Genomic DNA, 14,323 nt, shown 5'->3' on the forward strand with positions numbered 1-14,323 from the left:
TTCCCGGTGTAAAGCTTTAACTCTGCGGCGTGTTTTCACCGTTTTTAGAATTCACGCCATCAGCTCGGAGGAGCAGGACAACCCTGTCTGCCCCTTCCCCTGGCTCAGCAGCGCGGCATTCTCGGCTCTCGGTGCAGGGGGGGAGCTCTCTTGGCTCTCGGTGTGGGGGGGGAGCTCTCTCTTGGTGTGCAGGGGCGGGGGATGCTCCCTACACGCGGCGCGGGGCAGCCCCGGTTTCGGCTCCCCACGTGGTGAGGGGGGGCTGCGTTCACGAGTGGGGGAGGCTTTGTCTATCTCTCCATGCGGCCGGGGAGGGCCCCGTTTCCCTGCTGCTGCTGCCGCGGCAGTTTTAAAAGCAGTATATACAGCTGCATTGTGAAAGCTTTCGTCTGATACCAATTTTTAACCGTGGTCTTTTTAGAAATCAGTAGCTGATTTTGGCTTTGTATTCAGTTGGCGGGACTTTGTTCTGTGCCATTTACATCTAAGATGGGCTCGAAGTTAAGCACAGCACAAAAAGGAGTGTATTATCATATTATTGGAATTTTAGTTAGTGCAAATGTAAAGTTCTCTAAAGGAAAATTGAAACAGTTTATAAGGTGGCTTTTTCTACACTTCCCACCAACTTCTCCTGAGGAAGTCCACAATATTAAATTTTTGGATAAAGTAGGGCATTAATTGATAACCTTGGAACAGTCTGGGAATACATCTTCAGCTAAATTTGTGTTCTGGAGCTTACAAATTCAGACAGCCTTGCTCAAACAAAGGGAATTGAAGAAAAAACCAAATATCAAGCCATGTACCTCTGCTCTCTCTGTTTCCCCCCCTTCCAGCCCTAAACCTCTTACCCCAAAACTTGGTATTTTAAAGAGAGCAAATCCTGCTCATGCGCTGGGAAATCGACTCCCAGAACAGGTTAAAATGCCTGAGTTCCCTTGTCCACAGGGCCCTGGCCAGGTCTCGTGGAAAACATCCCAAAACCCTGCTTCCCCTGCCCTGAATCCCAGAGCACGTGTTAGTTTTTTGGAGAGCAGTGATCCCCAAAATGGCCCCCAGTCCCTAGGGGGTACCCAAGATGGAGGATGCCACGTGGCACCTTCCCAAACCTGGTCGTCTTCTTCCCAAGATCCCCTTGAGTATTCCAAAATTCCTTCCCCATCCCCCTCCCCCTCCCCTCCTGTTCCTCGTGACACCTTCCCTCCCCCTCCCTCACCTGCCATACCCTCAGCTCCGCCCCTCTGCTCCTCCCAGGGGGCATCTGCCTATGTGATGTCACCAGGTGTCCCCCCGCCCCCTGTTCCCACGGTATCCCCGCCCCCTGCCTCCCCCCTGTCCCTGCGCCGTGTTCCCATTGCATCCCCGCCCTCTCCATGGGTTCCCACGGTGGGGCCACACCCACTGCATGTCCCCAAACCTGCTTCTGTTTTCCCAATAATTCCAATGCAAGGGATACAGGGCAGGAAGCTGCAGACCCAATACAGGGTCCCACTTTGTCATTTGCTCCTGTTTCGTATCAGCCTGCAGCACAAGGAGGAGCAGCCCCAACTGCTAGTTGAAGCTCTTTTGGACGACAATTGATTAAAGAGGTCTGTAAAGCTCACTGGGAGTATGGCCCACACAGTCCATATTTCCGTGGCCTTTTAAATTCTGAACTGAGTAGGACTGTAGTAGTCCCACATGATTTAAAACAGCTTTTCTCATGTCTCATGACCTCTACAGAATTCAAATTATGGGAAGTAGCATGGAAACAACTGTTAAAGGAGGCTCTCCCAGGCTTGCATGCTGATCCAAACACAGTGAAAGATACTAATGGCATGCCAATTACCATTGAGCATCTCTCCAGTGTAGGCCAGTGGTCTTCACCCTCAATCTAAGCTACTGCAATACCTGTGGAAACACTTGAGAAGGTGAAGGAAGCAGCTGAAAAAGCATTCTTTTCCCTCCAACCTGAGGGGCCCCTTGAGCCCTACAGTAAGATTAAGCAGCTACCATCAGAGCCCTTTCTGAAATTTGTAGAAAGGTTAACTAGAGCCATTGAAATCCAAGTTAAAAAAGAGAATGCAAGGGAAGAAGTTTTAGAGGAAATGGCATTTACAAATGCAAATGAACAGTGTCGAGCGGCAATTTTGAGTCTCCCTCTAGAACCGCCCCCTACACTAAAAGATATGCTTCTAGTCTGTAACAGGAAGGTGCCTCTGATGAGTGTTGCTGAAGACACCAGACCAAGGCTGCTGCCAAGACCACCACAGCGTGTCGCCGTTGCCAGCCCTGCGCCCATTCCCTCAGCACAGCAGTACCCTGGACAGCAGCAACGACCACCAATGGTTGACACCACAAAGCCATGCCTGCTTTGCAATAACCTTGGACATCGGAGTAACCAGTGCCCCCTGAAAAAGCAATTTGATAAATTTAGAAATTGCACAGGAGGAGAATTACAAGCACTCCCAGGGGGTCAACAACAACAAAAAAACTGAGAGCACCGGCCTGTCAGGCGTGCAGACATAAAAAGAGCAGGCCAAGGGAATAAGGGAAGCAAAACAAACCAAGCGCGCAGTAATATTACTATTTCTTAAGTGAAGCAGATGCTTCAAAGACCACGTCTGCTGGTCCACTGTTAAAAATGCAACAGAATAACCTTTGTTATGATTTAGGTGAACCTATGTTAACCACGTCTTCTGTCAATGAGCCTTTCAGGTTGCAGCTGACAGAACCACTCCACCTAAAAGACACTGACTGGCATTTTGTCTCTGTCAACCCAGAACAGAAGGGTACTTGGCACCGTATTCACTGTACGTACATCGTCATTGGGGACACCAAACACACACCACATGAGATTGAAATTGCTCCAGGAATGACAACATCAGATCCTGAGCAATTCGTTCTTGGGCTGCACTGTTTCCACCCACCCCTGTTTCTTCCTAAAGGACAAATTGTTGCACAAGCTATCCCTGTGCAGTTTTTGCCTGAAGGCACCAAAAAACAAGGGCCCACAGTCGCCTGGGTCCAAGTTATTGGGAGAGACAAACCTAAATTATGGTATAATGTCAGTGGGGATGGGCAGTCAAAACGCATTGAGATGCTTGTAGACACGAGTGCAGACTGCACAGTGATCCCAGTACAAGACTGGCCTGCACATTGGCCTTTGCAAAACGTTGTTGGTCACGTTTGAGGTGTAGGAGGCCTGCAATTGGCAAGACAATCCAAAAACATCATCCAAATTGAGGGACCAAACGGACAATTGGCAAATATCCGTCCATTTGTGTTAGATTATTTGGAACCTTTGTTAGGGAGAGATTTAATGGCCCAGTGTGGTGTCACAATTGATATTCCAGACTCTCCACAGCATTTTTGTACAGCGGTCTTTGAGCAAAAGTGCCCCACCCAAAAACTGAAGTGGAAAACAGACAAACCAGTTGAGGTGAAACAGTGGCCGCTCAGTAAACAAAAAATAAAGGCGCTTGAGGAGCTAGTGGAAGAGCAACTGAAAAAGGGTCACATTGTGGAGACCACGTCCCCGTGGAACTCTCCAGTGTTTGTCATTCAGAAAGCTGACAAAAAGAGATGGCGGCTCCTCCACGACCTCCGACAAATTAATAACGTCATTGAAGATATGGGCGCTCCCCAGCCTGGTATGCCATCCCCAACAATGCTTCCCCAGGATTGGAAATTAGCTGTTATTGATATAAAAGATTGTTTTTTCCATATTCCCCTACACCCTGATGATGCACCGCATTTTGCATTCTTGGTCCCCACCATCAACATGGAAGCCCCTATGAAAAGGTACCATTGGACAGTTCTTCCTCAGGGCCTTAAGGTCTTGCCAGCGATCTGCCAGTGGTATGTCTCTTCCCTGCTTTCCCCAGTGCGTGCAGCCGCAGAGAAGGCCATCATCTATCATTATATGGATGATATCCTTGTGTGTGCCCCCAGTGATGATTTACTCACACATGCACTTGACCTAACGATCCATGCATTGATTGTTGCAGGGTTTGAGCTCCAGGAAAAGAAAATTCAAAAGATGCCACCTTGGAAATATTTGGGCCTAGAAATTGGAAATAGGACCATTGTTCCTCAAAAACTAGGAATCAATCCAAGCATCAAGACCCTTGCGGATGTCCACAAGTTGTGTGGGTCTTTGAATTGGGTAAGGCCATGGCTCGGTCTGACTAATGAAGACCTTGCCCCTCTTTTCAATTTATTGAAAGGGGGAGAGGACCCGGGTGCTCCTAGGTCTATTACCCCAGAGGCACGGAAAGCTCTAGAAAAAGTTCAGATTGCAATGTCCACAAGACAGGCCCACCAATGTCAGCCTGACCTGCCATTCAAATTTATCATCTTAGGTGAGTTGCCACACCTCCATGGAATAATTTTCCAGTGGGAGGAAAAACAAACACTTAAGGCAAAGGGCACACCTAAAAAGGGCCAGGACCAGAGGGACCCTCTCTTGATCATAGAATGGGTTTTCCTCAGTCACAAAAGGTCCAAGAGAATGACAAAGCCTCAGGAGCTGGTAGCAGAACTGATCCGGAAAGCAAGAACCCGGATCAGGGAGTTAGCAGGATGTGACTTTAAGTGCATTCACATTCCAATTTGAGTTAAAATCAGGCCAAAATACTATACAAATATTGGAAGAATTGTTTCGAGAAAATGAAGTGTTGCAGTTTGCTCTGGATTCCTACTCAGGACAAATTTCTGTCCACCAGCCTGCCCACAAAATGTTCAAACAAGATGTTCAATTTATTCTGAAATTAAGAAGTGCTTAGAGTAGGAGACCTTTAAAAAAGGTTCTGACTGTCTTTACAGATGCATCCAGGAGGTCCCACAAGTCCGTTATTACTTGGAAGGATCCTCAAACCCAGCAGTGGGAGATGGACATTGCTGAGGTGGAAGGTTCACCTCAGGTTGCTGAATTGGCTGCTGTTGTTAGGGCTTTTGAAAGGTTCTCAGAACCATTCAATCTGATTACGGATTCTGCATATGTGGCAGGAGTAGTGTCCAGGGCAGATCAAGCAATACTGCAAGAAGTATCTAACATCACACTTTTTGAATTGCTCTCAAAACTTGTAAAGTTAGTCACTCACCAAGAGTGACCATTTTATGTGATGCACGTCAGGTCACACACTGATTTGCAAGGGTTTGTCGCTGAGGGCAACAGAAGGGCAGATGCTCTTGCTGCACCTGCAGTGATGGCCACTCTCCCAAATGTTTTTGAACAGGCAAAAATCAGCCATCAGCTTTTCCACCAAAATGCACCTGGCCTGGTTCGTCAGCTTCACATCACTCGAGAACAGGCCAAAGCGATGTTGGACACATGCCCAAATTGCCAACAACATGCACTCCCTACAGTGAGTACGGGAGCAAACCCTTGGGGGTTGAACAGTTGTGAACTGTGGCAAACAGATATTACACACATACAGTCATTTGTACGGCAGAAATACTTTCATGTTAGTGTAGATACCTTTTCTGGAGTGGTCTATGCCTCTGCCCACACAGGAGAGTCATCTAATGATGCCACTAAGCACCTCTTACAGGCTTTTTCTTTCATGGGCATCCCCAAGGAGTTGAAAACTGATAATGGGCCTGCCTATAAATCCAAGGAATTTGGGAGCTTCCTGCAGCAATGGGGAGTAGAGCACAAAACTGGCATCTCCTACTCCCCTACAGGTCAAGCCATTGTAGAAAGAACTCACTGCAATATTAAAAGAGTCCTGGACCAGCAACAACAGGTTCTGAAGGTGGAACCTCCCCACATCCCGGTCGTCCAGGGCTCTGTTCACAATCAATTTTCTGAATTGTTCCTTTGACAGCCTGAACCCACCCATCCTACGCCACTTTGGGGGGAGCAGTCATACGTTGATGAAAGAAAAGCCTCCGATTTTAGTAAAGGACCCTGAGACTTTGAAGACGGTGGGACCTTACAAATTGGTTACATGGGGATGTGGATATGCCTGTGTGTCCACCCCCTCTGGGTTAAAGTGGGTTCCTTCCAAATGGGTAAGGCCCTATGTTCCCAAGGTCTCAGAGAAATTGACAGAAGTGCCCCAGGTTGCCAATGCTGCCTGGAGAAGGAAACGCCACACGTGTTCTCTGGAGGAAATTCCATTTAAGCCTTCTATCTGGAATAGTTTGTAATATGTTTGTCTTAAGTTCCTTGTACCAGTTTAGATCCCATGGTTTGCGTGTAGCCTCAAGACACCGTGAGACCAAGCCTGTTCCTCGTCCTACTCACGATCATCCCACCAGCGATCTCCTGGATAGTCCCTCAGCCCAAAGCACGTATGGACTACCTTGGCAAAAGACCTTGGACATCAAGAGAGAAACTGATGACTGCCTGAGTGGACTGTTCAAAGGCTGGGGACTCTCGGGCTGGTTGAGATCTATTCTGAAAACTGTGTTTTTAGTACTGTTTATATTAGTTATCGTTGTTGCAGTTGTTAGCATTGTTTTTGGACTAGTCAAACACATGGTTCTCAAGTTGATTTCAAGCTCATCTCCCCCTCCTGAAGTTTACCATTTGGAAGCCCTTAGTGCTCCAATGAATGACATGGAACCTTCAGTGGAAAGCACCGAACCTCCTGTAGAGGAGGAACCGATTTACCAACCATGGTTTGGCAAGCACTCTGCACCACAAACCCAGTCCTCTTCTTTTTAAACAAAACTAGGGGGAGATGTTGCAGTGTGATTTCCTGTTTCACCTACCCCAACCCCCCCAGGTGTGCCAACCTTCCCCCTCCCCCTTTTGCCCTCCTGCCTAAGAGCTGTCAATCAATCTTAACATTCCAGCAAGGGTGTCATGTGGTTGGCAGAATTTCAAAAGATGTCCTTCAGGTCTGGGTTCATTGGCCTGTCTAAGCATCTATATCCCTTGAGCCTTCCCCTCCTCACACCTGGTTGGCCCCTACCTGTCCCTTCCCCTCCCCCTGTCCCCGGGGCTTAAAAGGACACGAGACCATGCGGCCAGGAGTTCTATTGCGAGCTGTTACCACATTCAGAGGTCTACCATGCTGAAATAAAACTCTGGATTAAGACTCTACGATAGAACCCACTCCTTTTCTCTTCACTGTCACCTGAACCTTTTCCACCAGAGGTAAACTGAGTTCCTACTTTGCCTGGATTTGTTCTGAGTGCCTAGCTGCAGCATCCAGCCGGCCAAAGGTATCTCTGAGGTGAAAACACCACAGCTGCAGCCTTTGGTCCAGCAGCGAGGCCAGACGAAGCCAGGCACCCCACACCCGGAAACATCAGGATTAATATTCTATACAAAGAGTGACTTCTTATTAGAATATTAATCTTCATAGGGGCAATTCATTCCCTTTTTGGAATAACTTTACCTTTCCCACAAATTTATAGCTCCTTGGAGAGAAGGAAAAGGTATTGACAGGGCACATTTCAATAGCACAGCAATTGCTTGCTTTATGTATTAATCTTTCCACAAATGAAACAAGTGTAGAATGGTTGAAGAGGGAAGATTTGCATGGGTGTCTAGAAGCTGATACTGCAATGGGTTTGTTACTGGCATGAGAAGCATCTGTGTAATCAGAGAACTAATAGCAAACTTGTTGTCAATGATGGGTAACTTCAGCTGGATTAAAGCCACAGGAGTGTAGTGTCTGAGTGAGGAAAGTAACCATTATTTTTATACTTAAGGTTCTTATTAGACAAAGGGTAAACATGTAAATGAGTAGACATTTGCTACACTTCACGGTGTATCTTCATACAAGTCAGTCCTATAGAAGAGAGAAATTCACTTATGGGAACATTGCATGATTTGAATGCGGAGACACACTTGTCTTTTGTTTCTTTGTTGTGTACTTGGCATGGAACATGCTGCTTTGAAGAGGGAAGTGCCCAACAGACATTCCACTTTCCAAACATATATGCTTCCCTCTTCTGAGACCTCAGCAGAGAGCCCTGATTGGCATGGTAGTTTCCTTCCATTAGAAGGGAAACTCATCTAGCCAGGCTTCATCACCCCCTGCATATTTTGGGGTAGTTCTTGGAAGAAAATAAATAGCAGCTTTTCCACTCCACATGCTTTATGTTTCATTCTCTTCCTAATGTACTTCAGGGAACAAGTTATCAATTCCCTACTGTTTCTGTGAAAAGGCATGAAGCTATTAACTAAATCCCATAGATATAATAAGAAATCAAAGTCTTTTATGCCTACAAACATGTTACAAAAAGTGTGGATTGTCAAGGATGGAAGAAGATCTGTATGAAAAAGGAGAAAACCCAGAAGCATGCAGGGATTTTCAGGTATGAAAGGGAAAACCACATTAAATTGTTGACAGAAAGAAATTGAAAGAGTGAGGAGGGAGGAAAAGGCATAAGCTGCCTTTGAGGCAGCTGACACAAAGACCATTGGCCTCATGAGCAAACAAGAAAACCAAAAGAAAATTCACAACCTGTTTGTTCATTTTTTATAAGATACATAATATGTTCTTCATTCTGACAGAATTTTCAGGTAGCAAGCTGGTGTACGGCACCTGGAACCAATGGTGTATTGAAAATGGCCAACACGCAGAACACGCTTTATTCTGAACACTGCCATAGCAGAATCACAGAATGGTGAGGGTTGAAAAAGACCTTAAAGGCCATCTAGTTCCAACCCTCTGACATGGACAGGGATACCTTTTACCTGCCCAAGTTGCTCAGAGCCCCATCCAGCCTGGCCTTGAACACCAGGCTGGGGTGTCTGTAACTTTTCTGGGCAAGCTGTGCCAGTGCCTCACCACCCTCACAGGCAAGAATTTCTTCCTAGTATCTTTCAGTTTGAACGCATTGCCCATTGTCCTGTCTCCATAGTTCCTAATGAAGTGTCCCTCTCCTGCTTCCCTTCAGATACCAGAAGGTGTTTTCAGGTCTCTATGCAACCTTCTCTTCACCAGGTTAACAGCCTTAATTCTCTCAGCCTGTGGGTTTTGCTCTTGTCCTGAATACTGAACTGCAGTATTAAATGATGATTTTTTTAATCCTTTGAAGGCATGTTCTTTTTCAGCCTTAAATTAGGCTAAATAGCTTTGATTTGTGGGTATTGCAAGTGAGCAACAGAAATCACTGCCCTGGCTTGCCTTTTCTTCAGCTCCTTTCCGTGGGAGACTTGGTGCAAACATCACAGCTGGTGAGACAGTGGGCACACCATCATCCTGAAAGAGCTTTGCACGGTAAACATAGAGGAGGATTAAATATTGAAATTAAGATGATAGAAGCTGGCCAATGGACTCTGCTGGTGGAAATCAAATACTAGTCTAGTCTTTTGAATGCAAATAATTCCTCCCAATGAGGCCAGACAGGATTGTTTGGCTTTGAATCTGAGCATATGGACTGTAGTGGATGGTCTACAGGTTGAAAACAGTGTAGATACGTCTCCTTTTTTTCATTAATGGCTCAGAAACTGAAAAGGCAGCTACAAAACGGTAAATTCATCCCTACAGATTCAAAAAATGGTTGTTCTTAATTTGCATCTCCACCATAACAGCAGACCGTTAGAACTAAAATACAGATGGGAATTTTATAGCTTCTCAGAAATGAAGCAGGAGTTGGCCAATGGGCCTTAGCAGTAGCTACAAGTTTTTAAGCATGAGGCATCTAAAAAGTATTTTAACCTTACAGTACTTTTCTATGTTAAGCTTTAATCTCAAGGGTGCATTAAAAAAAAAAAAAGAAAAAGAAAACAAGAAAAAGGAAAAAGAAAAACATCTTACCAAATATATATATATATATTTAACATTACTAAGATAATAAGCACAATCAGTAACATATATAGAAACAGAACCCATGGTTTTTAACTTTCAATCTTATCTTCTCAACACACTCTCAAAAATGGAATTGTTTCCCTAACTGCCTTGAAACATTTTGGAGCAAAAAACACTCTAAGGTCTTGATAGGTGTTTTGGTCAAAAATCACTTCTTCTGGTTTTCTGTCCATGAGGGGAGTAATGCATCTGGTAGCTGGCCAAAGGAGGTAGGAAGAGTAATCATCATCCACAACACTGGGGCTAAAGAAATTTCCACAGAAAATTACCTGCCTTATTACTTGTTCATGTGTTGGGTTAAAAGTTCAGAATCTGTTTCCATTTTTCCCAAACCTCGAATGTTATATTTCATAGAATTTGAGCCCCTCAAACATCAGTCCTGCCAGAACAGCCTGCCATGTGCTGTCATAGGGGATCTGCTGATGCCCACTGACCCTTACCAGTCTAGTGCTTGTCACTGTTGCAGATCAAAAACTTCTGAATAGTTTTGATTAATGTTCTTTGAGTGGTTGAAAACAAGAAAAAAATGACTAGACATTTGTATGATCAAATCCTCTGATGGAATAAAAATAGGAACATAATAAATGTATTTATTGTCATAAGAAGGGAGATGAAAGGTCCAAAAGATTACTTGCATACTTACTGTTCTAAATCCCTTGTTATTTTGCAAATTGCAAAAGATTCCAGGCTTTCACCAAGATACAAATCAAATTAAAATGCAAAGCCTTACACTTTACTGGATATAAAACTTCATCATTCATTTTTAAATCTTAGACATTGCGATGCATTTCCTATTAATACCCCAAGGCTTAGAGAGGTTTAGAGCTGTAATTCAGAGAGAAAAGAATGCTATTTTGAATTCATTCTATTAAATCATCTTGTCTGCACTCTCTCCTCTTGCTTTTCACTTCTGAAACTCTGTATGAAAGGCATAGAGTTCTGGATTAATTCTTTTCAAGAGTTTCCCCTGTAATTCATCTTTTAAGGTAAACCTGTAAAAAGCCACACTTTCTTACCCCACCACTTCTAAAATTGGATTGAGAAGCAAAAAAAAACCCATCAAACAGCTAAATCTCTGCTCCAATTTGTATAAAAAAAGCAGTCCATTAACTGCTTTCTTAACATATTCTTTATGTTGTACTAATATGGCCTTTTCTTGCTTTTATAGATTAGAACCAAATTCTTAAAGCTATAAGGAAACACAGGTTTACTGTAGCTGATTCTGAGATACAAAAGTCCAGAATTTCATACGTCAAAAGGAGTGTCTGTACAACATGAATCAGCACAACATTGAGACATATTAGCTATTTTTCAAGAAAAGCCACCAAACTAAAACTTTTTAGACTTCTATACTATCATGGGTGCCTGCTTCGACAACCTGACATAAGTTGCTGGAAACTAGCTGCAATATTACTGCAAACAATGCTGTGACTGTAGGACATTGTAATTCTTCTCTTCCATTGAAAACCACAAGTGGAGTTGCGTCACTTGTCTTCAAAATTTAGTATTTCTTTGCAAACTGGTACACTAATGATAAAAGTATTCTGTTCATACAGTTTAAATCTAATAATGTTCAAAATGGAAAAAAAAATCCATTCAGATATGGTCTGCAATAATACAGCTGAGAGAAGATGAACCAGTCTGGCCTACAAAATAAAGTGAAGCAGAATTTGGGAATTTGGAACACTTTACGATGTAATATTTAAAGAAAAAAAAGAAATAAAGTGTAACCTACCCAAACTCAATCAGTGATGCACCGACAGAGAAAAAGAACTTATTACGACTATTATTTCATTCATTCTCAGACAAGAAGTTAAATAATCCTCTCAAATGCATGGAAGATGGTTGGAAAAGACAGCAGCCTTCTTCTTTACAACATATTGCTCAGAACTCAGGAGACAAATCATTAGAGCTATGAGGATCTTTCTCTCTGTAAAACCCCCAGAGCATAGCCAATATTATATTCCTTTAGAGATCCTCACCGCCCTGGGCGAGTGGTGGATAGTCTACAGCCCCAGTACATCAGCCAGACACTCTGCCTTATTTAGCATGGCTACTGCAGCAAGGACACTATCTATACTGGCTTTCTATCCAAAATATATGCAAGGCACAACAAAGAACATACCCAAAACACTGAGCACAGCTTATGGCCTTCAAAACAAAAATCTCAGAATGGCAACACTGGATCTTCTGATCCAAACCATCAGGAAACATTTCTTTAGAGGCGAAAAAAGCTCCTGTTGATTGTACAAAAAATAGCTGTGTAAACCAGAGTTGCATGACCCAATATTTCTATTGAACTGGAACTATTTTGATCAATATTATTGATCCATTTCTTTTTAGTGCATTTGGTAATAAATGTAAAGTATAGTTTAAAATAAATTATTGGATGCATACTAAGTACTACGGATTAGTTAAGGTGTTGGTTTTGCATGGCTTGGTTTTTGGTGGGGAGGGAAGAAGCCAGCCACAGAAGTGAATCTTTTGTGAAAAGCTCCTCGAAGCTTCCTCCATGCCTGGCAAAGTGAGTCCCTGCTTGGCACTAAGAACAGACATGCTGCTAAGCCAATTAGAGAAGCTGGTAGTGCCTCAGTGATATATTTAAGAAGGAAATCAAAACTGCAGCCAGTTAACTCTTAAGTTTGCAAATTTTTCGGTTGGCACCTCTTCTGGTTTGAAAGCAAAACCAGCGAGACACTCCAAGTTAGAAATATAATTTATTAGGAGGAGTGGAAAAAACCCAAATACATGCAATAATATAAAAGAAAAACCACTGACAGAGTTAGAATACAACCTGACACCCTGCTAGTTAGGGTGGTGGCAGCAGTCCGGATGAAATGGTCTTGTTGAAGTGGTGATCCTGTAGAAACCATCTGGTAGCTCTTGTCCTCTGGAAAACCAGTGGGTAAGGGTGACGGTTCTTCTGGGAATCCAGTGGAAAGACTGCTTGTGGTGTCCCAAAACCCAGATTATATCCAGCTGGGGATGCTTAGCTCCTCCCCCCTGGGTGGAGCATCTCACAATGGGCTGAAATCGTTCTTAGTCATGCAGTGGGTCCTTGATTACCCATTAAAAAGAAATGGCTCCCAGAGGAAGTTATCTGTGAGTCATGTAGCAAGACATTGATGCGCCCATTAACAGGAGATAAGGAAAAAACAACCCCCCTCCTGGTTTCAGCAGCTCTTGAGGATGGGAACAGAATACATTTTTATATTGTAACCTAGGACATAATCCTCCCCTTATTCTATTACCATCTATACCCAAACTAATATCCTCTTACATCTATACGTATATATGTGTATATACATATATACATATATATATATATACATAAAATAGAAAATGAAACATTACGCTCACCTCTAGCTTAAAATTAGGTCTCCTTGTGGTACACAACGGGTTTCCCCATCCTTCTGCATTACCCACCAAGTGTAATCAGGTCCTAGTGCAAAAACAATCCCACGGATGGGTTTGCCCCTGCGTGCAGTGGGATTAATGCAAATAGTCTTTCCCAAAATACCTTTCACGTGTATTACAGGAACTTTATCTCCATCCCCTGTGTGCAGGGGTTCAGACTGGGCGGGAGCAGGATTGATAGATCCTCGGGTGTTGGCCATCCAGGTGGCTTTTGCTAAGTTCAATTACCAGTTCCTGAAGGTTCCTGCGCCAAGTGCCTTCAGAGTAGTCTTAAGTAGTCCGTTGCATCGTTCAACTTTCCCAGCAGCTGGTGCATGATAGGGGATATAATAGATGCATTCCATACCATGTTCTCTGGCGCAGGTGTTTATAGGGCTGTTCTTGAAATGGGTTCCATTGTCCCACTCAATTCTCTCAGGGGTGCCATGTCTCCACAGGATTTGCTTTTCTAGGCCCAAGATGGTGTTCTGGGCAGTAGCGTGAAGCACAGGGTAGGTTTCCAACCATTCTGTGGTAGCTTCTACCATGGTCAGCACGTAGCGCTTGCCTTGGCAGATTTGGGGAAGCGTGATGTAGTCAATTTGCCAGGCTTCCCCATACCTGTACTTTAAACATCGCCCACTGTACCACAGAGGCCTCACCCGCTTGGCCTGTTTGATTGCAGCGCAGGTCTCACAGTTGTGGATGACCTGTGAGATGTTGTCCATAGTAAGGTCCACCCCTCGCTCATGGGCCCATCGGTACATTGTATCTGATGACCAGAGGCATCATGGGCCCAACAAGCTAGGAATGATTTTCCTTTGTGCTGCCAGTCTAGATCCACCTGTGATACTTTCACCTTGGCAACTTGGTCCACCTGTTCATTATTGTGATGCTCTTCATTAGCCCTATTCTTGGATGTGTGCGCATCCATGTGTCGAATCTTCATGGTCAGCCTCTCTACTCAGGTGGCAATGTCTTGCCAAATCTTGGCAGCCTGGATGGGTTTCCCTCTGCACTGCCAGTTGGCCTTTTTCCAGCAACCCAGCCATCCCCACAGAGCATTAGCTACCATCCATGAGTCAGCGTAGAGATAGAGCCTCAGCCACTTCTCTCATTTGGCAATATCCAAAGCCGGCTGGACAGCTTTATGCTCTGCAACCTGACTCGAT

At 44.2% G+C, this 14,323-nt stretch overlaps 1 pseudogene; it reads left to right on the plus strand.

Annotated features, from left to right (window-relative positions):
• LOC143695532 (uncharacterized) overlaps positions 1-14,323 on the plus strand; it is a 30,465-nt pseudogene that overhangs the window by 2,427 nt on the left and 13,715 nt on the right.

This window comes from Agelaius phoeniceus, chromosome 19, assembly GCF_051311805.1.
Source record: "Agelaius phoeniceus isolate bAgePho1 chromosome 19, bAgePho1.hap1, whole genome shotgun sequence".
In the NCBI taxonomy this organism is placed as follows: domain Eukaryota; kingdom Metazoa; phylum Chordata; class Aves; order Passeriformes; family Icteridae; genus Agelaius; species Agelaius phoeniceus.